Source organism: Heloderma suspectum, chromosome 2, assembly GCF_057233095.1.
Source record: "Heloderma suspectum isolate Gila_16-S chromosome 2, 16-S_ref, whole genome shotgun sequence".
Taxonomy (NCBI): domain Eukaryota; kingdom Metazoa; phylum Chordata; class Lepidosauria; order Squamata; family Helodermatidae; genus Heloderma; species Heloderma suspectum.
Genome location: NC_139459.1, coordinates 350165279 through 350181295, shown reverse-complemented (window position 1 = coordinate 350181295; position 16017 = coordinate 350165279). Strand labels below are relative to the sequence as shown.

The following is a 16017-nucleotide window of genomic DNA, read 5'->3' as shown; positions in this document are numbered from 1 at the left end:
CCTGTTTAATTATTATGGCTGGAATATGGTATGTTAGCCTGTGTGCAGAATTCCCAGTTACTAGCAGAGTTCTATTTACAGTCAAGGAAATGTGGGTATATCTTTCCTTGAGGCTTTGTGACTCAAGGCAAAGTGGGCAGTTCTTGTAAGTCTCTAAATCCATCCAGGTAGTGATCTCAACATGACAAATAGACAATGCTCTGTACCTCCATACCATATCACCAGAATAATATCATCCAGTACCGCTACGAGGATATAATCCACACCCAAGAGGGCTGCCCCTGCATGAATGGTGAAGGGACTAAACAATTTTAACTTGGTACCGCTACGAGGATATAATCCACACCCAAGAGGGCTGCCCCTACATGAATGGTGAAGGGACTAAACAATTTTAACTAGGAGACCCCAGCATTACCAACATAATCCCCCCCCACCAGCTCAGGTTTGCACATTGTTGAGGAGTTGGGTAGGAGGTACAGCCATGGAATCCCCTTTTGGTTGTGCACAGATATTCAAAAGAACATTGACTGAACAAGGGAAGGATTCTGACTGGGGCACCTGATACACTGGCTCTACCAGTACATTCCTGCCCCTATGTGGGTTCAAATCCCCACTATGGTTTCTCTAGGAAGTTCACTAGATTGCCTTGGCCAGTCACCAGCGCTAAGCTTATGCTAATTCACAGGGCTGTTGTGAAGACAAAAATGCAGAGGACAACATGTGTGCTACCTTGAGCTCCTTGGAAAAAAGGTGGGGTATAAGTGTAATCACTGAATGAAATGTGTGAAGGAGAAGGAATACCTGCCATGGCTGAAACCTTTGAAGTGCCTGCTTCTCTCCGCCAGCCATCCTCATCCCATTTGATCGGGATGAGTATGCGGCATGTAAGATCCGTGCCACAGCCTGGATGGAACTGTAAACACTGTAGGAGTCTTGAGATAGGATCCTTTCAATCACATCCTGGGGCAGGTCCTTACAGGTCTCTTTTTCTCTGCATCTTTCCCAGACTTTCCCAGACAGCACATGACTGGTATTTGAACAATGAAATGCGGTCTCTACAAAATGCTTGATAGCAAAAACAAATGATTCAACATTGTCATACTGTGTCCGTCTGTCTTTCTTGATTAAGAAGGACAAAGAAACTGGGGTGTGCTGGAAATCAACATCCAGCTGACGCTCACTTCCTGCAGAGCCGTTGCAATCCAAAATTTCCCCACAGTTTGTTTTGTCATTTGTTCAGCTCTATGCATTATTAATATTACTTTTGCTATGATCTGAGAGTCCACTGGACAAACAACTACATTGACTTGGGTCTTTATCAAATATGAAACTATGTTCAACATCTTTCTATGATCCAGCACTGGGATGCTTTCTGAGAAGGCAATGCAAATTCCGTTCCTGATCACCACAGGTGTGAAGCTGCTCATGAACCGCACTCCGTTGTCATTGTCTGGAGTCAGGAGACTGATCCAAGTCCATCTGAAATGGAGGAGCAGTTTGACAATCCCCAGGTTCTGGTTACAAGCAAAGCACACAGTAAAACACTGAATGGTGCTAGCTTGCTGTCACCTGATTGATGAAGGAACTCTTTTTCTTTCATTTTCTTCTGCTTGTGAAGATATTCTCTGAAATGGGGGGGGGGTTAAATTAGGAGAGATTTGCAAGATAATAAGACATCTTAAATCAGGAGAGATTTGAAAGATAATAACGCATCTTCTTGCCTGGCACTTCTCTCTTGCAAGTGTTATTCGTTGAATGCTCAAAATCAAAAGGGCCCTGACAGCTGCACATCCCTTTCTTTTATAACCTTTGTAGCAGAGGTTGGATAAGAAACTTCTCCCTGCTGCCCATATCTATGTAGGGATGTACAAAAGTCACTTACCTTTCATGCATTATGTTTATGGTGGGGGGGAGGCATTCCGTTCCTCCCCCCCGGAATCCTCTGCGGCCGGCTGTGCTCCGCAGCAGCTCCGCGGAGCAGCCAGCCAGGCCCAGCCAGGCCAGAGCCGTCCGCAGCCGGATTTCCAGCAGCGGAGGGCTCGGGGGGGGGGGGGAACATGTACGCTGCAATTTGCATTCCTTAGTTTGGGTCATCTTAGTCTACGTAAATATTTACATAGACTAAGACGGCAAAAATAAGGGGAACGCAAATAGCATAGCATTGCTGCCGCCGCCGCCATTTTCAGTTTTGTTTTGTTTTTTACCCAGTTGTTTTAGGCTACGTAAGTTTTTACATAGTTTTTACGTAGCCTCTCACATCTCCGTAAAAAAAAAAAAAACTGCAAATGGTGGCGGCGGCAGCCAGTCGGAAGACCAGCCACCGCCGCCGGAGCCGCAGCCGGAGCCGCCGCTGGAGCTGCCTCTGCCGCCCGGAAGATCCGCCCCAGGTAAGTCTTGTCCCGGGGTGGATCCGCAGGGGGGCGGGGGGGCAGGCCGTTCCGCCACAGATTTCAGGGGGCCAAATGCACTGGCATTCAGCCTCACCGTGATCCGTGGCGGAATTCTCTGCCATCCCTACATCTATTTTGACGTGAAGTCTGATTATACAAACATTTCATGAGAAACAGTCAGTGCCTGTCCACAGAACTTTTATGTAATTTAAACCATAGCAATTCCCTCGAGACCAAGGCAGACTTAAGTTCAATGAAACCAGTGAAAAGCTTCCCACCAGGAAATATTTCTCTGCCAAGTGATCTAACCCAAAACAATGATCCAAAGTTGAACGGCTGGCATGGCGTTACACCCAGTCTGTTCCCACCGATTATACTATTACCCTCCATCCAAATTAATAGCTTAAATTTCAGACACCTCGCATATAGTTCACCATTTACTGAGGGGAGAGACTAATGGGATGGTAGTTATGTGAATTTGTCCTGTCACGTTTCCTGAAAATAGGAATTATACTCGCTTTGCTCCAAATATTGGGGATCTTTCCGGAGTTATTAATAAAAGTAAATAAAGCTGAAAGTAAAGGAGCTCACCATTTGGAGTTAGATTTTAAAAGATGAGCAGCGGGGAGGATAGATTCTGGGCCAGGAGCTTTACCAAATTTAAGTTCAGCAATCAAACCCATAATTTCACTAGGAGAAAGAGATTGCCATTCTGGAGTGTCAGAAGACATTTAGAAACAATGGGCTTCATCACACGGACCTTTTATCCTGTGGTTGAGAAGGCTCCTTCACAGAGTTTGCGGGCTCTTCACATGAGGCCATGACCCTGCCGTGAGCCTCCTGCACTAAATGCCCTTTGTTCCTTTTCTAAATAGATCGCAGCTAATGAGCTATCAAATTACGCCATTGTGTTCGGCTTAGGGATGTACGAATCCCTTACCTGGCTCCGCAGTGGGGGATCTGCAGTGGGGGGGAGGCGCTCCATCCCTCCCCTTGGATTCCTCCATGGCCAGCTCCAGTCCATGGCAGCTCCACGGAGCCTCTGGCCAGGGCCATCTGCAGCTGGAGTTCCGGCCATGGCTGGGCTGTAGGGATGTACGAAAGGGACTTACCTTGTCCCGCAGCATTTTTCGTGGTGGTGGGGAGGCGCTTCGCTTTTCCCCCCGAAGTTCAGGCCAGGGGGGGAGGCTTCCCGCCTCGCCCGGCCAAAATTCAGGCCGGGGGGGAGGCTTCCCGCCTCGCCCGGCCGAAATTCAGGCCGGGAAGAAGCGCCCTGTCTCCCCGGCCGCTAACGTCCAAAGAAAAGTTAAAAAAAAAAAAACGCCCCGTAATAGGCTATGTAACGATTAACGTAGCCTATCACGGCTAGATCTGCAAAGTCAGCCGTGATAGGCTACGTTAATCGTCACGTAGCCTATCACGGGTGACTTAAAAAAAAAAAAAGCGCGTACGCAAATGGCAGCCCCCATAGGGAGCCGCCATTCGCATTCCTTATTTGGTCCCTGTAGTCTACGTAAATCTTTACGTAGACTACAGGGACCAAATAAGGAATGTGAATGGCGGCTCCCTATGGGGGCTGCCATTAGCCACTTTTTTTTTTTTAAGTCACCCGTGATAGGCTACATGACAATTAACGTAGCCTATCACGGCTGACTTTGCAAATCTAGCCGTGATAGGCTACGTTAATCGTTACGTAGCCTATCACAGGGGCGTGTTGTTGTTTTTTTACTTTTCTTGTAATGGCGGCAGCGGCGGCCGGTCGAAAGACTGGCTGCTGCCCCCGCCCCTGACGAAGACCTGCCAAACTGCCGCCGGGACCTGCCGCTGGGAGTGACATTCGTGAAAGGTAAGTCCCATTCGGGGGGGGTGGGAGGCAGGGGGGAGGAATTTCTCCCTGAACAACCTTCGGAGGACCGAATGCGTTGGCACTCAGCCCCCCGAAGTTTCGGGGAGAAATTCTCCCTCATCCCTACAAGAATGGAATGGCATCAAGAATCACTCCAGCAACTTTGTTGACTCTTTGTGGCTCCATTTGCAGGTGCTCATCTGAAGAATACATGTTTCCATAACTCACCAGTGTGGCTCTATTTCATGGGTCAGTGACAGAGCAGTTCAACCACGTTTGAATGACCTTAGGCACGTAACTGTATTCTTTGTTTTACCTGAAATGCAACCAAACTTTTCCAATCTTTTCTCTGCTTGGTCTATACATACAGACACTCAACTGGATATGGACCTTGATTTAGTTCTTTGGCCTATGTTGAGATTGGTCTGACTGTCACCTGGACCACTTGGCAGGTAAGTAAGTTTCGTCCACCCCTAGCAGGGAGTATCTTGGTGTTCATGGAGTTTAAAGGGGATCAGGGGAAACAGGATCTATCCTTCTCCACAGATACAAGCCATAAGTTTGGATTCCCCTGTGTTCAGGATATGAGAGATGGTGACAATATTTCACTGACCATGAATAAAGAAACAAGTTCCTGATGGAAGGGCCACAGCATGCCAATAAAAATGAAAAGTGCTTAGCTAGCTCTTGGCAACTCCGTGGGTTCTGCTTGTGCTCCAAGAGGAGGAGGACGAGGATGAGGAGGAATTATCCACGTATTCTGTCAGGAATAATTCTGTATATTTAACACATTTACATAGTATAGATTTTGCAAGGAACTACAAGACATTCCACAATGCCATGCAAATCTCTACAAAAATATGTAGATTCAATAGCAAACAGAAATGATCTTAAAGAGAAGGGATGAAAAAGGTTCTGCCCTATAGATACACAGGCGAAATAGTAGCAAAAGGGGAACTCACCTCCCATAATGAAAATGAAGCTGTCCTGAGACTCAGAATGAGCAAGGCATTTTTCTAGGGATGTACGAATCCCTTACCTCTTTCCGGGTGGGGGCCTCCGCAGTTGGGGGGAGGTGATTCGTCCCACTCCCCGAAATCCTCCCTGGCTGGCTCCACTGCACGACGAGTTTGTTGAGCTGTGGGCCGGGACCGGCCACTGCCTGACATCTGGATGTGGCCGGTCTTCGGATGCAAATGGTGTCTGGAGTAGCGGATGACATTTGCATCCCTTGCTTTTTGCTGTAATGGGCTATATAAAGGTTTACGTGTTATTTTGCATCGTTACAAATTGTAGCTGTGATTGGGTTAATGGTGCACTATTTCCCATTTAAAACAAAGACTTCCCTTGGTTATTTATTTATTTATTTTCTTACATTTATATCCCACATTTTTTCTGCTTCCAAGGAACCCATCCCCTCTGTTTTATCCTCACAACCACCCTGTGAGGTAGGCTAGGTGGAGAGTCAGTGACTGGTCCAAACTCGCCCAGTGAGCTTCTTGGCTGAGTGGGGACATGGAATCTATGCAATGCAATGGCGATGCCATTTAAACGCTGGGATCAGCAAGAAAATGAGCAACATTCATAGTAACACTGAATTCAACAGAGTCAAAGGCAAAACCAGAGCTGGTCAAACTAGGGCAAGACATGCTCCAAAAAGTTATGTTGGAGTGTGGTGTCTGTGTGTTTCTATGTGTGCACAATCCAGTGCAGACAAACATGGGCGGGGGGTGAGGATATTGCTTTCAGCCCAACTGACCTCCCAGGGGTCTTTTTGTGAGGATGAAATGGAGAGGAGGAGGATCATGTACGTTGCCTTGGGTTCTTCAAGGAGGGGAAAAGGCATCACAGAACTGTAATAAATAGAAGAAGAAGAAGAAGAAGAATTTGAAAGAGCCCCTTGCAAGACTGACGTTTCTGTGGAAGCAGGCGGAGGGGCAACCTTTCTCAGCAAAATCACCTCTCCCTTGTTTTCAGAATGCATTTCCATGGTACAGGATGGGCTGGCTGGGCAGGTGTCTGAGCACCTCATTCATTCTCTTCAGCTGATTCCCTGGGGACAACTGAACAACCCTGGCAGGGGGTGGGGGGAGCAGAAATAGGGGAAATGAAGTTTGTGCACATTTCTAGTCTGCATGACTCCTGGTATATTTCTTGGGCTGTCCCTTTGGTTCTCTCACAGCTCAGTGGTCACCCCGTCCACACAGTAAAGCCATTACTTATTTCCCTGTTGTAAAGCACTGCCCAATAAATGTGTGCCTATATCGAAGGAAGGAGCTTTTGAATCTCTCAAATGGGCACACTCCGCTTTGTGTACAGCATTGGGATCCTGCCCTACTGCTGGCAGAGAAGCCACCTCCCCAAGCAAGAAGAAGAAGGTGATGATGTGTGTTGCGTGTCATGCAGAAATTTGAGGGCGATGGCCCTTTTCAGTCTGACTGGAATGACCGCCGTTCAGGTAGCAAGTTACAAGCAAAGCACACAGTAAATCACTGAATGGGGCTAGCTTGCTGTCATCTGATCGATGAAGGAACTCTTTTTCTTTCGTTTTCTTCCGCTTGTGAAGATATTCCCTGAAATGGTGGGGTTAAATTAGGAGAGATTTGCAAGATAATAACACATCTTCTTGCCTGGCAGCTCTCTCTTGCAAGTGTTATTCACTGATTGCTCAAAATCAAAAGGGCCCTGACAGCTGCACATCCCTTTCTTTTATAACCTTTGTAGCAGAGATTGGATTAGAAACTTCTCCCTGCTGCCCACATCTAGGTTGACAAGAAGTCTGATCATACAAACATTTCATGAGAAACAGTCGGGGCCTGTCCACAGAACATTTATGTAATTTAAACCATAGCAATTCCCTCGAGACCAAATCAAAGGCAAATTTAAGTTCAATGAAACCAGTGAAAAGCTTCCCACCAGGAAATGAGGGATATTTCTCTGCCAAGTGATCTAACCCAAAACAATGATCCAAAGTTGAACGGCCGGCGTTACACCCAGTCTGTTCCCACCGATTATACTATTACCCTCCATCCACGTTAACAGCTTACGTTTCAGACACCTCACATATAGATCACCAATTACTGAGGGGAGACTAATGGGATGGTAGTTATGTGGATTTGTTCTGTCACGTTTCCTGAAAATAGGAACTATAATCGGTTTACTCCAAATATTGGGAATCTTTCCGGAGTTATTAATAAAAGCAAATAAAGCTGAAAGTACAGGAGCTCACCATTTGGAGTTAGATTTTAAAAGATGAGCGGGGCGAAGGATAGAATCTGGGCCAGGAGCTTTACCAAATTTAAGTTCAGCAATCAAACCCATCATTTCTCTAGGAGTAAGAGACTGCCGTTCTGCAGTGTCAGAAGACATTGAGAAACAACGGGCTTCATCACACAGAGCTTTTATCCCGCAGTTGAGAAGGCTCCTTCACGGAGTTTGCAGGCTCTTCACATGAGGCCATGACCCTGCCGTGAGCCTCCTGAACTAAATGCCCTTTGTTCCTTTTCTAAATAGATTGCAGCTAATGAGCTATCAAATTATGCCATTGTGTTCCGCTTAGGGATGTACGAATCCCTTACCTGGCTCCGCAGTGGGGGATCCGCAGTGGGGGAGAGGCGCTCCGTCCCTCCCCTCGGAATCCTCCCTGGCTGGCTCCAGTCTGCGGCGGATCCATGGAGCCACCAGCCAGGGCTGTCCGCAGCCGGTGCTCCGGCCGTGGCTGGGCTGCTGCAGCCGCAAATGGTGGCCATCGTAGCGGCTGCCATTTTCATCCTGACAGGCTGCTGTGATAGGCTATGTAAGTATTTATGTAGCCTATCGGGGCAAAGAGCAGCTGCACAAATGGCATAGCGGCTGCCATTTGTGTCCCTGCTCTTTGCTGTGATAGGCTACATAAATACTTACGTAGCCTATCACGGCAGCCTGGCAGGACGCAAATGGCGGCTGCTATGATGGCCGCCATTTGCGGCCGCAGCAGCCGGCTGAGAGACCAGCCGCCGCTGCCGGAGCTGCCGCGGCCACAGCATCCACCCCAGGTAAGCTTCGACCTGGGGGGATTCCGCGGGGTGGCGGGGGGTGGGAGGCCTTTCTGCCACAGGTTTTGGGGGGCCGAATGTCAGTGCATTTGGCATCACTGAAATCTGTGGCGGAATTCTCTGCCATCCCTAGTTCCGCTTGACTTGCCTCAGTGCAAAGAGTTAAAGTGGTAAGAAGTGGAATGAGATCAGTGAAAGAGAAGGGAAGACTCAGATATGAGGATAAGGGGGGGAAGGAGAGCGGGGAGGCAGTGCATGTAAAGGGAGTCAGTCGTGATTCTGCATTTAAAACAGAAGGAGAAAGCCCTGTTTCAAATGCAGGATTTTAGGCTGGTGTAGAAATGCCCTAAGCAAAGAGAACTTGTCAAGATCCTGATGAATTGCAGAAAAATCAATGTCTTTCCCACTCATAATTGGAAATACAGCAGGCAGGATGTTCTTGGTGTTCCAGCAGGGCCCCTGTAACAAGTCGGCAAAATTATCTGCTATCTCTCTTTTGTGTAGCATGTATTAGTAGGTTCCATTTCTCTCCCTCTTTAGCTCTTCTGACTGATTAGTGCTTGATATTCTCATTTCCATTTATCATACTCTTCGGGTAAACATTTAGATCCTTTATTCTCGTATATAGTGTAAACCTGGGTGATTCTTAAGTAGCATACAGTCATGGTCAAACCACCTTCTGTTCCTGAAATATTTATCACCAATCAAGGAACTGTCTACCCCTAAAGTCACTAAAAGAGCTAGGTCCCTTCTGGTCCATCATAATCTCCATCTAGACCACACCCTCAGCATAAGAAAGAGAGAAAGATGCCATACTGACAGCATACAGCCCTTGAAAAAGAAAGATTTTAAAATATCTTAAAAGTCCTACAGAATAGTTTTTAAAAGAAAATGACATTAAAACAACAATATAATAACTTCCCTTTAAAACAAACAACCAAGCAAACTAAAAGGGTAAGTCAGTCATCTTTCTGCTTTAAGATTGTTTCTGTGAGCATCGAAGAACTAAAAAAGGATATTTTGGCCTTATCTGCTCTAAATCTATTAAAATGCAAAAATGTAATTCAAAGCGCAAAAAAGGAAAATATGTCAAAAACATGTATAAAAGTTGGTTTGAAGGAGCAATCTCCATACAGGCACCATCCCCCCAGCATTGAATCCTGGCCACGCCTCCATCATATGGCAATGACATGGTCAAGGGTTGCGGCCACACCTTCCCCCTACCCCACCCCATTCTCTCATTTTCCTATTCAAAGCAGGGCACTTTTGGACACAGGCCTGCTTTCCTACTTAGCACTATTTGTTTCATGCGATCTCATCCTTTCACGATATCACAGTAGTACTGTTTTCCCAATTCTGACATAAAGCCTAGGACAGTAACTGCTTTATCCATTCACAGTATATAGCCTGTTTTTCCCATTCTTCATAGAGCAGTAGCACTGTCTCAGTCATTCAGAATTGCACAGTAGCCACTTCATTCATTCACAATATGAAGTGTTTTTTCCCCCCCCCCCATTCATAATACCGCAGTACCTTTGAATCCTTCATAATATCCCAATGGTGAATGAGAGGGGAGAGGTGTGGGGCAAATGACAGGGATGAAAACTTCCCTGAGCAGAGGAGGGTGGACAGGGGTGGGGAACAAGCCTCTCTCATTGGCTGAGCAGCACCTACACATTGATGATGTTCAGTTCTACGGGCTAGATGCTGCCCACCCAACACCAAAGTATGGAGGATTCAAGTGTGTGACATAGGAAACTCAGTCTTTAAATAATGTATACTCTGCTTTTCTTACATCATGTGCCCCTGGTGGACCAAAACCAATGTCATGAAAATCCAGATATAACATGAAAGTACTTCTCACACTGTTACCATGAAGATTGGCCCCTGGAGTTTAAAACCGTTCCTTAATGCTGAAGGCAACGTGAGTCACATCCTCTAACACACACAGTCTAACCCAACCTTCCCCATACTGGGACACCTCAGATGTGCTGGAGACCTTTCGGCACCACCCTGCCAACTATTTTGCAAAATAAATCAGTTCTTCTTGCAATGCATTTGGAAAGAAGAGAGATTGGTTAGAATAGCTTACAAATGACGTTCACTCCCAAGGCAGGTACACTGGTTTTTATTACCACCATACTGTACAAAATAAGTGTACTTAAATCATATGCAGTCTTTTGGTTTCATCATTAGAAGCTCCTTTTTATTCAGATCTGGCCTCAATACAATAATGTAGCATTTGGGGATGAAGATGCAACCCTGTAATCCCAAACTGGAGGCCAAAATGGAGAAGACCTGCACAGCCACCATGTCTTTGCCTTCGGGGCTCAGGTAGGTTGGCACAAAGGACACCCACACACTGAAAAACACCACCATGCTGAAGGTGATCGGCTTGGCTTCGTTGAATGCCCCAGGCAGCTTCCTGGCCAGGAAAGCCACCATGAAACAGGTGGCAGCTAGAAAGCCCATGTAACCAAGTGTGAGATAAAACATGATGGCAGACCCCTCATTGCATTGCAGGATGATCTGCCCAGGTTGGGAAAGCATGTCAGAGTCTGGAAATGGAGGAGAGATTCCAAGCCAGACAATGCAGGTGCCAACTTGAACACTAGAGGAAGAGTTTACAGTAGAGTTTGTCAACTGCTCCACAGCCCTTTCCTCATCCTGATTCCTGGTTGGTGGCTACAAATGCCATCACCACCATGATCGTTTTAGCCAACAAACAAGAGACGGCAACCGAGAAGATGATGCTGAAGACAGTTTGTTGGAGAAGGCAGGTCACCTTCTGGGGCTGACCAATGAATAGGAAGGAGGAGAAAAAGGAAAGCAGGAGAGAGATTAGGAGCATGTAGGTGAGGTCGCGATTGTTGGCTTTGACTACTGGAGTTTCTCGATATTTAATGAAGATAACTAAAAGAAGGCCAGCGGTGAGGGATAAGAAAAGGGAAAGGAAGATAATGATGATCCCCAACATTTCTTTGTAGGAGAGAAAGTTGATCAGCTTAGGAACACATTGATCTCGGTCCTTGTTTGGATGTTGAACATCTGGACACTTGTAGCAATGGCCTGCATCTGAAGAAGAAGAAGAAGAAGAAGAAGAAGAAGAAGAAGAAGAAGAAGAAGAAAGACTAGCTGCAGCATTATTATAATCCTCATCCAAGCGGTGGTGCCCTGAAAACATTTTGGACTACAATTCTCCGCATTTAGGGATGGCGTAGAATTCCGCCACAGATCTCGGTCAGGCCGAATGCCAGGGCATTCAGCCACCCTGCAATCTGTGGCAGAACGAAACCCCCACCCCCCCAACCCATGAAAGGTGCACAAAACTGAGCACTTACCTGCTGCCATCCGCGCTGACTTGCGAATGGTGACAGCCCTGCGGCCACCATTCGCTTCTTCTTCATAGCCATGATAGGCTACATAAATACTTATGTAGCCTATCACGGCTAATGCAGGGACACATTTTGTGTCCCTGCGGAGGCCGTAATAGGCTACGTAAGTATTTATGTAGCCTATTACGGCAAGCAAAAAGAAAACGTGTACACAAATGGCGGCGGCTACGGTGGCCGCCATTTGAGTTCCCTATTTTTAGCCATTTTAGCCTACGTAAATATTTACATAAGCTATTATGGCAGGGAAAAAAGGAACGCAAATAGTGCCCACTGTGCTGTTTGTGTTCCCCTTTTTTTCACCGTAATAGTCTACATAAATACGTAGGATAAAAATAGGGAACGCAAATGGTGGCCGCCGTAGCCGCCGCCATTTACGTACACTGTTGTTGTTTTTTGGCTTGCCGTGATAGGCTACATAAATACTTACGTAGCCTATCATGGCAGCTTCGCAGGACGCAAATGGCAGCTGCTACAGTGGCTGCCATTTGCGTCCACAGCAGCCCGTCTGCTTCCGGAACTCTGGCTGCAGATGGCCCTGGCCAGCGGCTCCACAGAGCTGCCGAGGAGCAGAGCCAGCCAGGGAGGATTCCGGGGGGGAAGGACCAGATCGCCTCCCCCCCCCCCGCGGTTGCCCAGACCGGAACCAGGTAAGGAATTCATACATCCCTATCCGCATTGCTAGCCATTGAACATCATGATTTCAACTGATGGCAGTTCAACTCCAGAACATCTGCTGGGAATCAGGTTGGGGAAAGCAGCTACAATCAATTTTACATCATTCTTAGTCAGTGGTCTATTACAGCCTCCAAAACAGGGGTGTACAGAAAATAGATCTCCAGGTGTCTTGGAAATCAAATCCCAACTTTCTCTCCATTGGCCATGTTAGGAGGAGCAAGGGATGTCAGAGAATACTGCAACGGATTCAAAGGAGGCCGAATTCCAGTAAATTCAGCCCCCGAAATCTGTGGCGGAATGAAGCCCCCTGCCCCACCACCCCACGAAAGGCGCAAGAAATGGAGCATTTACCTGGTCCCATTCATGATGCCATTTGCGTCACTGCGGAGGTCATGATAGGCAACATAAATATTTACATAGCCTATCAAGGCACATCGAGATGGCACAAATGGCGGCCGCTACACCAGCTGCCATTTGCGTCCACAGGCCTGCACATTTCGCAGGCCTGTGAATGCACCCAGCAGATGGCTCCGCAGAGTCTCCGCGGAGCGGAGCTGGCTGGGGTAGGATTTCGGGGGGAGGTGTGGAGCACCTCCCCCCCACCACAAATGCTACGAATCGAAATGGTACGTGACTTTCATACATCCCTATCAGGAGCTTCTGGAAGTTGAATTCCAAACATTTGGAGATCTACTTTCCACCCACCCCTGCGCTGTAAGATATTTTAATGGTGAAAACATAGTTGCCATGAGAGGAAGGGGAAACCAGGGTGCTTGAGAGAGCAAAAACTAACAAAATGAATGAGTGTTGAAAAGGGGGCAGACTTCAGAATGCCATGCCACAGTATGCGGTGGTGGCCTGTAGCATTAAACAACGATTAGATACATTCATGGAGGTCTATCATTACCTTGTGATCATCGTGCCTAAATGGTCACTTCCCCATCCCTTTTCATCATGTGCCATGTCTTTTTATATTGTAAGCCTATCAGCAGGGACCGTCTTTTTTTTTATCAATTGTAGGAGACTCTGGGAGCCTTGTTTTGCTGCTTAGCAGGATGAAAATACTTGAATAAACCAATAATTAACAAATATGTGCATCCTGCAGACAGAAAACCAGCCTGCTTCTGCATACCAGTTCAAGTTTGTAACAACAGGAGAAGGCTATTGCCTTCATGTCCTGCTTATGGGCTTCTCAGAGGCACCTGGCTGGAGGCTTTGGGAACAGCCTGCTGGACTAGATGGTCCATTGATCTGAACCAACTGGGCTCTGCTTGTGTTGAGTGGCAGGGGACATGTTTTGCATGGAGAAGTTTGCAGGTTCAGTCCTGTGCATCACCACCCTAAAAGGATCCTGGAAAGAAGGTCCAGGAATTCCCTTGCCTGAGATTTTTCCCGAGATTCTAGATTCTCTACCAGTCAAAGACACTCCATGGGTGAGTGGCTTCGCTGTCCAGGAATGGGGTTAGTTGCCTGCTCTGCATGGGGTTACTCTTCTCTAAAGGAGCAGGGGTGTTGTCACAAAACTGCAATTCTGCAATGCACTTCATGTGGGCCTGCCTTCAGGTGGCTGTGCAAAATAGGGCTGTGCATCACTTCGGTGGGCGGGATAGCTAATTCTTTGGAAGACAAAAACAAAATTCAAAGTGATCTTGATAGACTGGAGCGCTGGGCAGAAAACCACAGAAATGCCCTGCCTGGTGCCAGCTTGTCTGGCTGAAAGGGGGGGGCATTGCGGGCGGGTGGGGTGATAAGATGTATGGGCCTCTGATTGGTGCACCCCAGTTGCACCACCAGTCAGGGAGGAGCGGGCCGAGTTGTCTTAAACTTGACCCCCCTCCCTATCTCAGCTCTTTGGCGCAATGCAGCTATTGAGAACTAAAGACTCGCCTGGATTCAACGAGGGATTCTTGCCTGCTGGAGACCGGCTTCGTCATCGTCTTTCCAGCCACCTGGACTCAGCATGCTTCTGCGCGCCAAAGCTTCTCTTCACGCGCGGCTATCGAGTTGCCGACACTCGCGGCGGGTCTCGTGCGCTCCGGCGCCGCTCCCTCTGGGACGGCACCTGCTGGCCGTCAGGAGAGCCAACGTTACTGGTGATATCGTTTCCACCCCCCCTTCCCTCCCTCTCTACAGGCTCCTTTCCTCTAGAGCCCACCGCAGCCCCGGTTTGGCCGGCGGCGCGGCGGCTGCACTCGAGGACGTGATCTCTCTTCTTCGCGTGCCTGGGTGAGGGGCCTTACTCCTTCCCGGGGGTCCGGGTGGGGTGGCGCGCGCCTGCCCGTCTGCCCCCTCGGCCTTTGTTCACCCCCCCATCACCTCGCTCAATCGCCCGCCCCATCGTTCCTTTGCCTGCCCGCCCGCCCACCCGCCCGCTCGCCCGCCCGCCCGCCCTCTCGCTCGCTCACCCGCCCGCACGGTCTCTCAATCGCCTGTCCCTTTTTTTTGTTGGCCGGCCGGCCGGCTGGCTGGCCGGCTCCTGGCCTGCCTGCCAGCCGGCATATTAGTCTGCCAGGCTCGCCTTCCACCGGCCTCCGCTGGCCGTGGCCTTTCGCTTACCTCGCTGGGCCTCGGAGGCTGGTGGCGGCGAGGTGCGGCGGCGGCACGCGTTGAGCGCAGCACCCGCGTTTGCCAGCTCTGGCTGTCCCGGCAGCTGCGTGCCTGCCTCCCCCGCCCCAGCTCGACAGTTTAGGCTGCCTGGTGGGGAGGGGAGTCTGGCAGCAGGGCCAGGGACTAGGTGTTTTCCCCCCAGTGCCTTGCTATTCTCCTGTTGGCATCTCCCCCCCCAATAAATAAATAAATAAATAAATAAAAATAATTAATTACTTAAACTATTGAAGCAGCCGCGGCTGCCTCTTTGGCACCTCCTGAGCTAGGGTGCCCTCAGCTGAGGGTGCCCGGGCTCAAGAGCGCTTCCTTCAAAAAAAACAACAACACACAACTTTGCTGCACCTCTTAAGCTTTAATCTCTCAGTCTGGAACACGTATCCGCTGATTGTGAAGATTGTGTGATAGCTGCCTGTTGCCCGGAGTGCCCCCTTGCTTACTTCAGTCGGTAGCAGCTAAGCTTAACTTACCTTTTGCATCATGCCTCCCAAGAAGGGCCAAGGTGGTAAGAAAGGTAAAGGGAGGGCCCCTCCCCCCCTCCCCAAAAGACCGCTGCCAAGGCATGATTCTGAGTCTGATGAGGACTCAGACCCGGTATTGTCAACAATTCTTTCTCGTTTGGAAGCTGCTGAGCGTTCCTCGGGGATACCTCTCCCTCCCCCAGCCAGGCCCCAAAAACCCTCAGTGGTCCAACCTAAGCGAACGCGGCAGCAGACCCAACGGTTGTTGCTTCTTTCTATTTCAGCTCATCTAGACGCTATTGAGGCATCCACCTCGTCTTCCTCGGCTCTTCCAGAAGGTGCACCACCTTCAGTGGAGCTCCTCCCTTCTGTGGCCTCATCTTCCCTGGCCGCACAAGCAGCAACGTCGGTTTTTCCAGCTAGGGATCAGAACACACCTACGATTGATACAGGTGAGACTGCTTTGGCACCTCAATTCGCATGGCCGGGCATGGGACAAATCACCCCATGGGGTTGGTTGCCGTGGTTTACTCTTCAGGGTGGCCCAGTTCCCCCTCTCTCACGTCCTTCAGTTACTTCAGCCTCCCCAGTTAGTACTCCCCAGCCCGTTGC

At 48.7% G+C, this 16017-nt stretch overlaps 1 long non-coding RNA gene across 1 annotated transcript in view; it reads right to left on the bottom strand.

Moving 5' to 3' along the window:
- Nucleotides 1–14402, bottom strand: part of LOC146355483 (uncharacterized) — a 36553-nt gene extending 22151 nt beyond the window's left edge. The window contains exons 1-2 of the long non-coding RNA XR_014788636.1: nt 14228–14402; nt 5276–5487 (exon numbers count right to left, since the gene is read on the bottom strand). This is a non-coding gene — a long non-coding RNA (uncharacterized LOC146355483). The remainder of the gene's footprint in view (nt 1–5275; nt 5488–14227) is intronic.
- Between the last annotated feature and the right edge of the window lie 1615 nt (nt 14403–16017).